We start from the raw sequence: 16387 nt of genomic DNA on the forward strand, positions 1-16387 counted from the left end.
TGCCCTCTGGCTGTAGAGGGCGTGACAGTGACAGCCTTGCCTGCCTGATCTAGACAGATTGTAGGTGCTTTTCAGTTCTTAATGATTGAATTCTCCATGCACAAATAGATATCAAGGGTCTTTAAAATGAATTATGCTCTTGATCTGTGCTGTTATACAACTGTAAAGTAAAATTTAATATAATCTGTTAATGATATAACCTATACCTCATAAAAACTATTAAGAAGAAGAAGAAGAAGAAGAAGAAGAAGAAGAAAACATGTAATCTTGTGGCACTGTTAGTATTGCTGCCTCACAGAGCTGAGGTCCTGGTATCAATTCCTGGAGTGCTATCTGCATGGAGTTTGTATAGTTTGTGGAGTCTCTCCACATGTTTCCATCTGTTTCATCTGGGTGTTACGAGTTCGGTAATAGGGACCGAACGAGTGAGTGAACCCACTTGCAGGAGCGAACAAAGCCAAGTCGTAATCCGAAAGCAAACCGTAATCGTAGGAACGAGCCGAGAGTCCAGGGGAAGCAAGATATCCGAAAGGGAACGTGCACCGAAGCCGAATAGTAATCCGAAGTCGTAGTCCGTAGAGCAATCCGAGAATCCAGAGGTAGCCAGAAATCCAAAACAGAGCGAAAGTACCAATCCAAGCCGAGATCCGAAAAGCCGAAGTCCAAAGGGAAAAACCGAAAGCCGAAATACAAGACAAACACAGAGTAAAAGAAGCGCAACCAGGAAGCTCGATAGGGAAAACCAATACTGAGCAACGAGTTAGGGAAGGACAGGTGTTTAAGTAGGATGAGACGGGGGTGTGTTGGTGAATGGGAAAACTGATAGGTGAACTGATAGATAGGGGCTACGCCTACTTCTGCCTCCTCCGTTGCCGGAAGCCAGGGTTCGTAACATTACCCCCCCCTCTATGGGCGGCTCCTGACGCCCTAACGGGACGATCCGGGAAGTTAAGGTGGAAGTCTTGGATGAGGTTGGGGTCCAGAATATCCTTCTCCGAGACCCATGAGCGCTCCTCCGGACCGTAGCCTTCCCAATCAACGAGATATTGTAGGGATCCACGAGACCAACGGGAATCCAGGATTTTATTGACTGTGTAAGCAGGGAGTCCATCAATTACTCGAGGTGAAAGGGTTTAAGGAGGGACACATGGAAAGTGGGGTGGATCCGAAGGGTGGGAGGCAAGGCCAGTCGGTAAGTCACAGGGGTGATCTGGGCGAGGACACGAAAAGGACCAATGTACCTGGGAGCAAGCTTGCCAGAAGGTTGCTTAAGAGGAAGGTTACGAGTAGATAACCAAACAAACTGACCGCGACGAAGTCTGGGTGGGATACGACGGCGCCGATCAGTCACCTTCTTCCGCTGAGCTGAGGTGCGAAGAAGGGTGGCTTTGGCCTTCCTCCAGAAGGTCTTCAGTTTAGAAATGTAGTCCTGAACCGAAGGTACCTCTGTGTTGTGGTGGGAGTCAGGGATAAGAGGAGGCTGATAACCTAAAGCACACTTAAAGGGAGACATGCCGGTAGCTGTGGTATACAGAGAATTGTGTGCATACTCTGCCCATGGGAGCAAAGACACCCAATTGTCATGGGTAGAGGAGATATAAGTCCGTAAATAGGTCAGCAGTTCCTGATTCATTCGTTCAGTCTGACCGTTGGCCTGAGGGTGATAAGCTGAGGTAAGTGAGACTGAGGCGCCCAGCGACTTACAGAAGGCCCTCCAAAATCGGGAGACAAACTGGGGGCCCCTATCAGAAACAATATCCTTAGGGATGCCATGCAGTCGGAAGATATGTTGTACAAACAATTCAGCTAGTTCTCGAGCTGTCGGTAAGGATGGTAGGGGAATAAAATGGGCAGATTTGGAAAAACGGTCTACCACCACCATAATAGTTGTGTGTCCATGGCTGGGTGGAAGGTCAGTAATAAAATCTACTGAGAGGTGGGTCCAAGGACGGTCCAGGATGGGTAGGGGTTGAAGAAGGCCCGCTGCCTTCATCCGGGAAGACTTCATTTGGGAGCAGATAGAGCAGGCCTGGACATATTCCTTGACATCCTTGGCCATAGATGGCCACCAGAAGTCTCTGGAGATGAAATCCAAAGTACGGTGGAATCCAGGGTGTCCGGCGAAGCGGGAGTCGTGTCCCCATTGTAAAACTGCCGATCTGACGGAATTAGAGACAAATAACTTGTCCTGAGGGCACTGAGGAGGTACCGTCTGTCCTACCAAAGCTCGTCGAACAATTACCTCAATGTCCCATCTTACAGCTGCCAGGAACTTACCAGACGGGATGATAGGTTCTGGAATCAATTCGGCCTCAGGGGGGTCGTGGATCCGTGAAAGGGCGTCTGCCTTGACGTTCTTGGAACCTGGAGTGTAGGTGATCAAGAAATTAAATCTGGAAAAAAAAAGGGACCACCTAGCCTGGCGAGGACAAAGACGTTTGGCCGACTGCAGATACTCCAGGTTTTTATGATCAGTGAAAATTAAAAAAGGGTGATGAGCACCCTCTAACCAGTGCCTCCATTCCTCCAATGCCAGCTTAATGGCCAAGAGCTCAAGGTTACCAACGTCGTAGTTCATTTGGGCAGGTGATAGCTTCTTAGAGAAGAAGGCACAGGGATGAAGAATCTATTTTTCTCCATGACGTTGGGAGAGAACAGCACCCACACCATGGCCAGAAGCATCCACTTCGACCACAAAGGGCAAAGTTGGATCAGGGTGTTTTAGGATGGGGGCTGTAGTGAACAGATGTTTCAGACGCTGAAATGCTTCTTCGGCTTGAGGGGTCCATTTGCCTTGTTTAGGTCCATTACGGGTCAAAGAGGTTATGGGAGTGACCACCGAGCTGAAATTTCGAATAAACTTCCTGTAAAAGTTAGCAAAGCCGAGAAATCGTTGAATGTGTTTTAGATTCTTGGGAGTGGGCCAATCAGTGATCGCCGAGACTTTACTCGAATCCATTTCCACCCCATCCGGCGAGATGACGTACCCTAAAAAGTGAATCCTCGAAGCATGGAAGGTACACTTCTCTAGTTTGACATATAGCTTATTCTTAATGAGCCGGGAGAGTACTTCTCTGACATGGAGAACATGATCCTGGAAGGAATCAGAAAAAATTAATATGTCATCTAGATAAACCAATACAAATCTTTGTAGGAGATCCCGAAAGATGTCATTAATAAAAGACTGAAACACTGCTGGAGCATTAACTAAACCAAAGGGCATGACCAAATATTCATAATGTCCATGGGTTGTCATAAATGCCGTCTTCCATTCATCCCCCTGCCGAATGCGGATTAGGTTATAGGCCCCTCGTAAATCCAGTTTAGTAAAGATCTTGGCTCCATGCACAGACTCAAGTGCTGCTGGAATTAAAGGCAAAGGGTACCGATTCTTGATGGTGATCTCATTGAGGCCACGATAGTCGATGCATGGACGGAGCCCACCATCCTTCTTTTCCACAAAAAAAAAACTGGCACATGCTGGTGAGGTGGATGGACGTATAAGCCCAGCCTTCAGAGAATCTTGTATATAGACTTTCAGGGCCTCAGACTCAGAATTGGAGAGTGGAAAAATACGACCTTTGGGAGGGATAGTACCAGGCAAAAGGTCAATGGCACAATCGTATGGTCGATGAGGGGGGAGGGCCAAGGCCTCCTGCTCATTAAAGGCTTCCTGAAGATCAGAGTATTGAGGGGGTATGGTAGGAACCCCTGGAGGGGACGTCGCCATGAGTGCAATCTTCGCTGGTAGGCGACAGCATTTTCTAATACATCTGGGTCCCCAAGCTACAATCTCTTTACGGGACCAAGAAATGTGTGGGTCATGCTGCTGTAGCCAAGGAAATCCTAGAACCAGAGGATGTGTAGGAGTCTCCAGGAGATAAAACCAGATGTCTTCGACATGGGTGGCGCCTATCTGCAGGCTTAAAATCTCCGTTTGCCACCTAATAAGTCCTGGAGATACGGGGGAGCCATCAATAGACTGGACACGAAGAGGGGTGGACACCAGGGTCAAGGGTAATTTCCAAGCTCGAGCGACGGAGGCGTCTATAAAGTTTCCTGCCGCCCCTGAGTCTATAAAAGCAAGAAGAGGTCTCCTTTCATTATCCCAGAATAGGGTAGAACAAATAAAAAATCCTGAGGAAAACTGAGGGAATTGAGTAGTCTCACTCACCTTAGGATTCCGAGAAGGTGGGCGGCGCCTCAATGACGAGTATGCAGCAGGGCAGGCCGCTTTAAAGTGTCCAAGTTTCCCACAGTACAGGCAGCGACCCTCTCGTTGGCGCCTCTCACGTTCTTCAGGGGTTAACCGGGTGTGGGCTATTTCCATGGGTTGTTCCGAGTCAGCAGATCTGAAAGGTGATAGCCGAGGAGCCTCTAGTATAGAGGACCGGGATCTCTCAGCACTCCTATGACGAATTCTGAGTTCCAATTGCAAAACCTGTGAAATAACTTCCTCCAAGGTATTTCCCAATTGTGGCATATTTACCAGATGGTCCTTAATTTCTTCACTGAGTCCTTGACGGAAAAGAAAAATAAGGACCTCATCGTCCCAGTGAGTCTCTGCTGCCGCTACTCGAAAATCAATAGCATAATCATGTACAGACCGGCGGCCTTGGTGGATGGAGGAGAGGCGGAATGCAGAGTCTTGGCCAACTACGGGGCGACAAAAAAAACCCTTAAATTTTTCTAAAAAAAGATCATAATCCTGAATTTCAGGAGCCCCACGATCAAGCAGAGCAGTAGCCCATTCCAGAGTGCGGCCGGTTAGCAGTGAAACTATGAAGGCGATCTTGTCCTGAGGAGAAAAAAAAGTTTCCGGATGGAGCCTGAAAACCAGCGCACACTGTGCTAAGAAGCCCCGGCATTTGGTACGGTTGCCATCAAACCTGTCAGGTAGAGTTAGTGGAAGAGGTCGAGGGGCAGGTGTAGCAGCTGGCGGGGGCGGAGCCGCAGCAGCAGCTCCAGCGTTGCTTCCTCGATTGCCGATGGGCGGCATTGCAGACAGGTGCGCAGAGATCTGTTGGACAGAAGCCTGGAGCTGGAGTAAGGCTTGTCCGTGCTGATCCAAAACTGAGCGAATCTCCTGTTGCTCCGCTGGGTCCATGTTAATAGGCTCAGTATTCTGTTACGAGTTCGGTAATAGGGACCGAACGAGTGAGTGAACCCACTTGCAGGAGCGAACAAAGCCAAGTCGTAATCCGAAAGCAAACCGTAATCGTAGGAACGAGCCGAGAGTCCAGGGGAAGCAAGATATCCGAAAGGGAACGTGCACCGAAGCCGAAGAGTAATCCGAAGTCGTAGTCCGTAGAGCAATCCGAGAATCCAGAGGTAGCCAGAAATCCAAAACAGAGCGAAAGTACCAATCCAAGCCGAGATCCGAAAAGCCGAAGTCCAAAGGGAAAAACCGAAAGCCGAAATCCAAGACAAACACAGAGTAGAAGAAGCGCAACCAGGAAGCTCGATAGGGAAAACCAATACTGAGCAACGAGTTAGGGAAGGACAGGTGTTTAAGTAGGATGAGACGGGGTGTGTTGGTGAATGGGAAAACTGATAGGTGAACTGATAGATAGGGGCTACGCCTACTTCTGCCTCCTCCGTTGCCGGGAGCCAGGGTTCGTAACACTGGGTCGGTTTCCTCCCACAGTCTAAACATACTGGTAGGTTCATTGGTGTCTAGGAAAATTGGCCCTACTGTGAGTGTGTACATTGTGTTTGTGTACTTTGTTTTGCGCCCACTGCTTGCCAGAATCGTCTCTGGATCCCTGATGACCCAGTATTGGATAAAGAAATTAGAGAATGGATAGATGGAATTCTTTGCACTGCAGTAATTAATAGGATAATAGTCTGTTATATGATAATAGCATTGTTTTCTTATAGTAGAAAGTTATAAGAAAGTGTAGAAAGAAGTTTAGCTCTAGAGATTTCAAGGTAAGGAAGAATTTCAATAAGCAATTCCAAGAGGAGTGGAAGGACTGGATAAATGGGCAATTTAAGGACAGGATGAAGTCAATTTAAGGACTATATGAGGCTCAGGCAATTCAAACAAGGGCTGTTACAGTTATAATAAATCTGAACTTTCTGCAATTGTAGGACACATAACTACAGTATATAAACTGAAAACAGCACTCCATCTCTGCAGTCCCTCCATTGGCATGCTTTCCAATCTTCCTCTTGTTTCAGATTGTCTGTATTTAGTCTATTTTCTCCAGCTTTCAGATTATACTCTTTATCCACAGGAAATCAGGACTGCTAGGTCCCTGACTGCCTTTCTGTGCCTTCTCAAGACATATGTTTTTAACATAAAAAACATTTAGCTTTCTAAGACATCCTCACTAATGCTCATAATATATTACTAAATCTTCTTAATTAGATAATAGATAATTATCATTATAGATATATGTGTTAGTGTATTTTTAAAGCATTTTTGTTTATTTTTTGTTCAGCTTGTCTGTAGATTGTATTGTTGTATTGTAGATTCAAATCTGTCCTCACTGTTTGATTTTCACATCCCTTTTCCATTTTCACTTCAAACCCTCAAAATCTCCACACTGACAATTCTAGTAACTGAAAAAATGTTTAAAACGTAGTTTTAAATTATCTAGAATGTACTGTAAAACATGTGTGGTTATTGCTTGAAAATTTCCAAAAATTAATCCCTTTAAATAATATATAAATGAAATATTATCATTTAAATAAAGGATTGAATCAGGTGCATTTCTAACCCAATAATGTATGCAGTTCATCAAGACTTTATGAAGCTTTGCTGCTTCTCATGATGTGCTATAAAATCTGCCCAGTTAATTCTTGGTCCATTAACATATATTAAATATGGCATACCAGTTCAGAAAGGGACAGAAGTTACCACAGACCTGCCACTAGCAGCTGCTATATGATGTCTGATTACTTGTAAAAAGCCACATGAAGGGTGAATGATTTCATAATTGGATAATTTGTAAGGGCTTTAGAGTTTTCAGTTCTGTTCTCACATTGGTGCAATTAAGTTTGTTTTGTACTTAAAGGGCTGGTGATAATTATGTTTTTAATGCTTATTTACCTAAAAAGGCATAATCTAAAGCCTTCTGGACTTCACTTCAGGCCTTTGTGAGTTTTTGTGTGTACTTTGATCTTTGGGACTGACCTGATTGAAGATCTTGGTTAGGGTGTCACACTGTTCATATGGTATCATTGTACAAACTATGGGGTACTCATGTTTTACATGATCTAATTAGCCATTTAATTGACTAAATTCACTTATTCGCAATAAAATGGAAATGCTTACCAAACAGAGTACCTTTTAAAATACATTGTATGTTTTAAAAATGGCTTCCAAGTTGATGTGTCACACTGTATAAGACTTATCAAAATTATAAAGGTATTATTAGCATATTGCTGGGTTAATTGGTTTAAGCAATGACAAAAATTTACATATGCATTGCATTTCTAAAGAGTTGCTTTATTATTTTAGTAAGAAGCAGGTTAGAATCCTTTCTAAGAATCTGAAACTCTAACCTACAATTAAACTACAATTTGGTTACACAAGAAGCATATATGGGTGCTATAGGAAATTACCCAGGATGCTAAGTGAAAAGCCATGCAATTTAAATAATTTTTGACAGGTAAATTGGAGATACTGGCTTTCCCCCCACAGGCTCAACCTGCAGCAATTATAAATTATTACTCTAACCAGCATAAGGTCGAATACAGAATTTCTATTCTACATCTTCTCATATTCTTAATCTTCAAGCAAAGTCAGTGAATTATCAACCCCAAAAGTACTGAAACTTGATATCAAAGGATGATGATAAATAAGTGTAACAAATACAGGTATTAAATTGTATTAAATACATTCTAATAGCATGTAAAAGGAGAGTTATCGAAGAATAGCAAATAATGTAGAAGTCAGAAAGGAAAAGTACAGAGATTTCAAGGACACTCCACAAAGAATTCATATCCTGTAACATAAGACAGAATGAGAAAGCAAAAATAGTATTCTTGGTTTATTCAGATTCAAAGCTTCAGTTTTAAAAGACAATCATAACTGTCACTCCTGGCTAAAGAGTTACTTAAGAAAATATTTAATGTATTATCCAATTTAAAACAGCTTAAGCACTGACTTCCACTTCATGCAAAACTATGCAAATAAGGTCAGTACTGAGCAGTGATGAACACAGACTGTGCCTTTCTCAGTTAAAATTAATTTCATGATGCAAGAGACATTAAGACCTTTGCAGATCTGCATTCACAGACAATAGCAACTCTTTCATTGTCCCCTCTCTGACATTGAAGTTGAATGTCACTTTAGTTTCATGAATGCTGTAAATTCAAAGCATTGAAAAAATATTTTAGGATCAGCACCCCAGACAGAATTCTAATAATCAAAATTAAACTTAAAATATTGCTTGAATCATTTACCGCTTTCAACCTTCCTGACATGAAAAAAAGAAATGATAGGATTGATGACAGTATTTTTTCAAAGCAACACATCTAGTAGCATTCAACCACCCAATCCAAGTAGTAGTAATAAAGAACTTTACTGAAAAAGGGAATGTGACAGGGAGTTATTATAGTTGTCACGCCCGAGATCCCTCCCTAGAGGGTGCTCCACTGCTCCCATTATTGTTCGTGTGTGTACCCTTTCACCGTTATTATTTAAAGACCAGCTCCTCCAGTCCTCGGGGCTCATCATTAGGGTAAGATGTTGCGAGGCCTGCCTAGCACCAGGAAACCCTACGTCCGTCTCCTGAGGGCATAGGCCTCATCCCTGACACCTCCCGTTTTCCTGAGCCCGGGGTCTGGAGGATCTCACCCCGTCACCCTTGGACCTCCACGTTTTGTTTGTCCGTGTGCTCCCCCTTCCCGGGGATTTTAACTTTGTCGCGTCCCAGGATGGATTCCTTGTTGATGGACTCTTGGACTGTGTTTTGAACTACCCTTGGACCTGTTTGGATTTGGATGCCGTTTTGTCTTCCCCGTACACTGTCTCACGGACTGTCACCATTATTTTGTGCACTATTAAACTCTTGTGTGTTCCCTTTTATGCCTCCTGTTTTCTCCAGCTCTTACCGCATCGCATAGGGGCTTCTACAAGATCTGACACGGATTTCAGTCCGTGTCCGTGACAATAGTTTTAAAGTGACCCTTCTTTTAGAAAATACTTATTTCAGATAGGTTTTCAGGTTCTTACTTTTTATCAGTCATATTTCTGTCTGAGTATGCTCAGCAATGGTGGCACTCATATTTTTAGCATAAATTTAATTACATTAGTCAGCCAAATTATAAATAACTAGTATTGCCTAAAGCAGAGTATTCATATAAGATTATCCACCCTCACAAGAAGTTCTGTCCTATTCTTCTATAAGTCTTTCCTCCAAAGCTGCATTCACCTTCCAACAAAAAATCCTTGATCCATTATTAGTGAGAATGACAGTATTGCTTTTGGTTGCTATGATGGTGTCAAAAACACAAACTTCCAAACCAAGTCTACTTTTGACATTTGATAGATTTCAAATGAACTGAAAAACTAGACTAAATTAACCCTATGTGAAAAACATGTATCTCAGTACTTTAACATTTAACTAAGCCATCAATAAACCACATATAAGCCTATACACAAAATATATAGAACTCAACAACCTCTATAGGCAAATCAACTTTAACTACTGTCCTCACTATGCTGGTCTCTATCCTTTAAGTCCAGGAATCTGGACTGATTCCAGAGCAGCAATATCTTTTCCATAAAATGAGTAGTGAACAAAAGTATACATATTATTCTAAATAAGCCTTGTAACAGTTTCCATTGATGGAAGCTGAGCAAGGGGAGAATCTGTCACATTAACCTATATAACCTGTTATTAAGGCAGCATCCAGACTTAAGTCATTGTTTTTAACAGAGTTTTAAACTTAAATCAATCTGTAAATGCAGACTTTGCTTAACCTTGTTTTACCTTAAAATACAGTAGTAATAATAGTAGCAGAAATGTCGTGCTCTATTGTTGACCTGGTCAATTGGTTTCTTATTTACCAATAACCTTATACAGCTACTCTTTTGTGAGCTCCCTGTTCTTAACAGCTGTATGTGTTTAGTAGTTCCCTACTACCAGACAACTCGCCCCTAACCTGGGAAGCCTTTAACTGTCCTCTACTACTTAATGTCTCACCAAGAGTCTGAGCTTCTCCTTAAGCTCCAGATACTGTATGTGCCCAGGTCAACCTGAACTGACACAGACAGATGTCTCCCCACAAGAAACCTTTTGCTCAGATAGCCCTAGTCTGTCCTTTAGATCAGGCTGCCTGTCACATTCATCAATTCCCTTCAGGATTATTGCTAAAACCCAGCAATTCTGGGGTTGATCTTACTTTGGTGTCTCACCACGAGAGCTAGTATCTTACTAACATACAGTACCTGCCAATGAGGATGTCTTACCATGAGACCCAGTATCTCACTGCCCTCTTGACAGTAAGGGTCTACCTCCGTGAGCCATACATCACAATCTCTCCTTGAAGCTATGTTGTTTGTTGCCAAACCTGCGAGTGAGTCCAACTCCCCTGAGTCGACTCTTCAGAATCTCCCTGTGAGACTCTGTCTTACTGACAAATCTGACAAGTAGGGTACAACTCCTCTGAGTTTACCTGGACTGTTCCCTCACTAAAGCTATAAATAGGTTGTCTGGCTCCACACAGGTATGGCTAATTCTCTAATAACCTTGTGTGTATGCAAACTTAATGTATTTTTTCAGTGTATCTGGAGTATCTCACCATCACCCTCTGGTAGCTTAACCCCTTAACTGATACTCCAGGTCCAGCTGTTGTTAAAGGCCTTTCTAATATTATACAATTGTATCATTAACACCCCTGAATTCCATTCTGTGTTTTAAACTGTATATCTTATAATTTACTTTGCCTCTGCACTTTGTAACTTAGAAGTAAATAATTTGTCAACATAAAATCCGGAAAGAAACTTATTACTTTCCTCTCAAAAAAATATCTGTGACACTTTCCTCTAATTTCTCTTCTTTACATTAGAAGGAGAGAACAGAGTCAGATTCAATAAAACATTTAAATACTGCAGACTATACAGTATGCCTACATATAGTCTAAATATGGACTATATAGGAAAAGGAATACTACACAAAATGTATACTACATAACAAAAATGTAAAGCTATATTTTAACACAGAAAACGATTAAATAATAACATTTATTGCCTGGTTACCTACAGGAAGTAACACTGTCTCTTTCCCCTGTAGAGCAGAGGAGAGATGTTCATGGAGTTTTCCTCCAAGGCATGCAATCAATACCCCCAGGTTATAGTCTTGTCTTCCGCTGCTTTCCTTGTCTTCTCTTTCTTGCCATGGGCAGAGTTGGGTTTATATACTCCACATGTTATGAACCAAGATCACCACTGAAAACGTCACAGCACTTTTGTGAAGTAATAGGCAGATGTAGTTTTAATTACATTGAAATTTAGACAAAAGCGTTGACTGCTCAAATAATTGTTTTGAAACATGAGGCAAACTAATTGAAAAATGTAAACAAAATAATAATCAGTATCTTAATTAAAAGTATCAATATTATTATGTTTAATAATGATATTATTATTAAGTAGAGATATTAGATTAAAATCTATAAAAAATAAGAAAAAATAGAGTAGACATTATTTGTTATAAAAAAGGGGTAAGCAGGAAATACAAATAATTAAAATAAAAAAGTTATGATAAACGTGAGTAGTAAGTAAAATTTGAGGCATGCAAGTTCTTTATTCACTTTCACAGGACTATTGAAAGAGTGATAAATTAGGGGCAAATGTGAACAGACAAATATTTATTAAAAATGAACAACAGTACAGCTGAACATCACAAAACATTACACCTCCAACATTAAGCATTGCTTCACATATGCAGTCATCTAGAATGTGACAAATCTCTTGTTAGCAGTAAGCAAACTGCAGTATATACTGTGGTGTGTTTTGGCACGCCTAATTTAGAGCTTCACTGCTGAAATATCGAACTTTAATTAGCTTAATTAGCTTAATTTAATCTAATTGTACTTTAAATCCACTTAATATGGAACATTAATATGGAATAATGTAACTAAATAACATTTTAATTATTAAGGATATTAATTTATGAATATAGATATACGTATACTGTAGCTGGTAATAGTAGATGAAAATAAAAAATAAGGCACACAGCAGTATTCCACCTTCATCATAAACATTTTTTATATTTAATTCTTTAATTCGGTCAATTGCTGTAGTTATTTTGGAGAAGTTTTGATGTGCTGATGTGCTTTTCATGGTAAACTACATTTACCATTAACATTTGCAAGGATTTATTAACAAATTAATAACAATAAACAACATTGAACAAATATATGTTATCGAACTACTAATGAACTACCATGGCTGGGTGGGACCAGGACGCAAGGAAGCAGAACCTTGGATTGCTGGGAGATGTGTTTTTTGTTAGCAGTTTTCCAATCAGCCATTTTCTATTTGACTTTTTCCCATGTTATTATACAAACATCTGTTCTATCTCTGATTGATTAACTTTTTCAGTACTGTAATGTGTTCTCACGAGGCACCAGTTCTGTAGGGGTTTTGGCATTTACTGGGACAATTATTAATTGTGGCAGTAAATCACGAAATGATTCTTTTAATGGTCCTAGAATCCACCCTTGCGGTATAACTCAAACAACGCACACACATAGGCACTAATACACGAGAATACATTTATTAATACATAAAATGTGCATGTAAACATAACAGATCTTATCGTGAGGGTTATCAGAATATAAAAGATATATATTCATTCAGTCACGAAGAGCTACACATATCAAGAGGACATACGTTCGGCATATCATTCATTTAGACCGTTTCGTAAATGAACTTGGTCACAACTTCTACACTAGATACTCAAAACAAGTACCTAACTCTAAGGAATTAAATTAATATCATCTGGTTGGGATAACAATTGAATTCTCGAGCTGTAATGCAGTGAAGTTGAATACTCATCCAGTCTCTGGGGATTCAGATCTCCTGCGGGCACAAAGAAGCAGTTGCAGGCTTGTTGCTGTCCATTCTGCGCTTTCTGGCTCAGTGCCAGGCTGTGCTGTTGTGGCTTGGTGGAGACTCCTGCGGCACTGCTCTCTGAAGACCGGCTAGGTAGTGTTGCTGAACTAGCAAAGTTTGTGCACAGGAGAAAAGATGACTGTGGGTACCAGCAGGATAGAAAGAGGACCGGTTCGTTCCTGATGAAGCTCTAGTTCTAAATACTGATTCAGCTGTCCACAGTTCCAACCTGTTCATGAGGCTTGCTGCTGATGCTAACATCGGGTGGATCCTTTTGGTTACTCTCTGGCAACCTCCACTCTCGACTCTTAGAACAAAGCAAAGTTCTGGCACTCGGACACACTGGCTGTTACGTGGTCAGGAGGCGCGTTGCAAGAATGTCCTGCCCTTGGGAGCCTTTCTGCTCCTGGGCCGTCCTGCTCTGGAATTGTCTTGCACCCCTGGAATTCTCCTTAGAAATTCTCTGGGAGCTCTGTGTTGCCTGTTTTTACCTGGAGGAATTTCAGATCGTTCATTGGCTGAAAGTTTCATGGGCATCAGAGACCCACGTGGGTTACTCGGCCCTACCAGTCCCTGATTGGTTGATCAAGGTGAGATATGAGTCACTTACTCCTGACACTTAGGAATGCAATCCAGACGTCCATCTGGCACTCCCTAGACAGATATGTGCCAATGGATGACCATTGATCATGATAGCCAGGCTTAGCTAAGTGCATCCCCATTTGGGAGATGTCCCTTATCAAAAGTAAACATCTTTAAATCAGCCTCCATAAATAGCTTCTCTGTGGCCGCACCACAGAGATGAAGAGAGAGGTGGGGCCTCACTGGCAAGGGAGCAGAAAACTTAATTCCTGTATTTTAATAAGCATCAGTAGTGGGAAATTATGCCTTAAATAAGCACATCCATCACGTGCTTGATGATTAGATGGAGAGACAGCCTGGGCGCATTCTCATGGCATTGGTGGATGGGCAAGCAATCATAGGAATGTCCTGGGTTCCAAAGGCAACGTTTGGCTGCTAGCCACTCCCAGCTAGAGAGATTAAGGATTTTACAATCAAGGAAACCAAAATGTCCTCAAATAAATAAGACAGCAAGCTCTCTACAAGATTCAAATTACTTAGTCTCCAAAAATGATCAGAACGTGGTTCTCTTGCAAAATACAAGCTTAAAAGGAATAGGAAAGTTAATGTTTCTCTGTCTTCCTTCTGTTGCTTCCTCCTTTTCTTTCTGTCCCCTTCTTTTTATCCTGTGTTTCTATTATTTACCAACCCATATGCTTCACTTTCCCGTCAAATTCTTGCCATTGTTCTCTCTGTTTAGGCTTTGATATAGTTCACTTATGGATTGTAACAATATTATATATCACCTATAAAAAATACATTGTAAGGTGTAAGTGAAAAAGAAAAATGTAATATTGGTATTATTGATGATGTTTTATTAGCTATTAATTAAATAAATTAAATGCATCCTTCATTCCTATCCTAATCTTTTTTTACAACCCAAAGAAACTTTCATCTTAGAGCATTACTCTTCAGTAGTGTTTCATGATGTATAGCTTTACTTAATATAATAATAGACTTTATTTAATATAATAATATTGTTTGATTTCACCATTAATTCTGATACATTTTTTTCTTATCTCCTGATGCCAGCAAGTGTTTGATTTTTTTTGTGAAATTATGTTAGTCTGAACCTTTAATTTCAATAATTGAGTATAAATGTTGTTAAACTGTCAAATGTTTTTTTCTGTATCTCTGGGTCAATAGGTTTTGAGGACTTAGCATACATACAGTAGTAGGAACATGAGGAGAAAAGATTACCCTGTCAAGTAATTGAGATAAAGTTAGTGACCCAATTCTTAGGGAGTTTCTTGTTTGTACACAGAAACTGGAATTTGTAATTGGACATTCTAACTTAAGGTAAAAATATAACTTCTCTTCTGCAGTGATAAAAAAGTGTGATTACTTACTGGTACAGCTGAAGTGTATCCATCTCAGTTGAAAGAAGTAAGAGGTACAGAAGAGCTAACAGTAGAACCATTCCCAAACTTGTGATATCAAGTAACCACCCAATTAAAGAATGTTCACAATAACTATAAGTGGAATGAGCATGGCATTCTAAATTTTTGTTTTGTCTTTTGATGAACATTAGTCTATTCCATTGTCCTAGCTACTTGAAGGACAGTCAAAAGACATTGTTCTGGTGTCTGCAAAAGTGTCACATCATTGCCTGTTGTGGTGTTACACACGTAGAAAATGTTGTGAGAATTACATAGCCATAAGGAATAAGAAATAAATTTAGGATTTTTCTTGAAAAAAAAAATTCTGCATAGTTCCATGCTAATAGTGAGAAAGTGCTATTGTCACATTATACTACTCCTGAAGACTGTGGGCAATGTGAACTTCAGTGTGATGCCAAAAACTTTGCACATGGTTTTTACAATGCTGCTTGAGAAGTCTGCATTGATCACTGTCATATAAGATAGGGTTTTTTTCTATTGTTGCTTCATTTGCATGTCTGCAAAGGAAAGGCTCAATCCACTTTGTAAGCCTATGCCCATAGTTGCCGCATTAGTATAACTGCAAGGGAGTACCTCAACCCTAACCTATCAATAATCACAAGGACAAGGACATCAGGCAGGTCGATGTCTGGAACTGGACATTTGTGTGGTTTACCGGATACAAGCAACATTTGAGGCACCAATATTCTATGTTAACAATATCCAAATCAAGTAAAATCCAGTCTGAAAGCATTTGGAAAGACACTATAGTAATCACCATAGGAATCATGGAATCAGAAGGTTAAAATTGAGTGTGATGTATGCAACACAATCCTGTTTTATCCAGTGAAGTAGGTAAAATGTGTCAACGTCCAAATAATTGCTTGCAAATGTCTGGTATATGAGTCATGCTTTTTATCAACACCCTGAAGACAATATGTGTCACGATTGTAATCCCTCCTCTTAAGTGCGCTCCAGGTCCTTCACATTTGAGTTGATCCTGTGCACATGCCTCCAATCCAGCCATTCCTTAAAAACCAGACACTCACTCTATTCCGGGCTCTGCACTAAAAGACAGATGCCTGGAGGCCCACCTACCACCAAGTTGCCCTACACCCATGGCTTGAGGGCATAGGCATCCTATCGGCGTCCCAACCCAGCTGAGTCCAGGGCTCAGACCGCCTGGTCCCATTATCCCCATTCTTATTCCCTCTCCCTGCACAGGATCCTGTTCCGGTTTTTAACTTTGTCTTGTTGTCATCTCATCTGGATTTCCCAGTTTGGACTATTGGACTCCCTTGGACTTGTTCACCTG

The sequence above is a fragment of the Lepisosteus oculatus genome, chromosome 12, assembly GCF_040954835.1.
Source record: "Lepisosteus oculatus isolate fLepOcu1 chromosome 12, fLepOcu1.hap2, whole genome shotgun sequence".
In the NCBI taxonomy this organism is placed as follows: domain Eukaryota; kingdom Metazoa; phylum Chordata; class Actinopteri; order Semionotiformes; family Lepisosteidae; genus Lepisosteus; species Lepisosteus oculatus.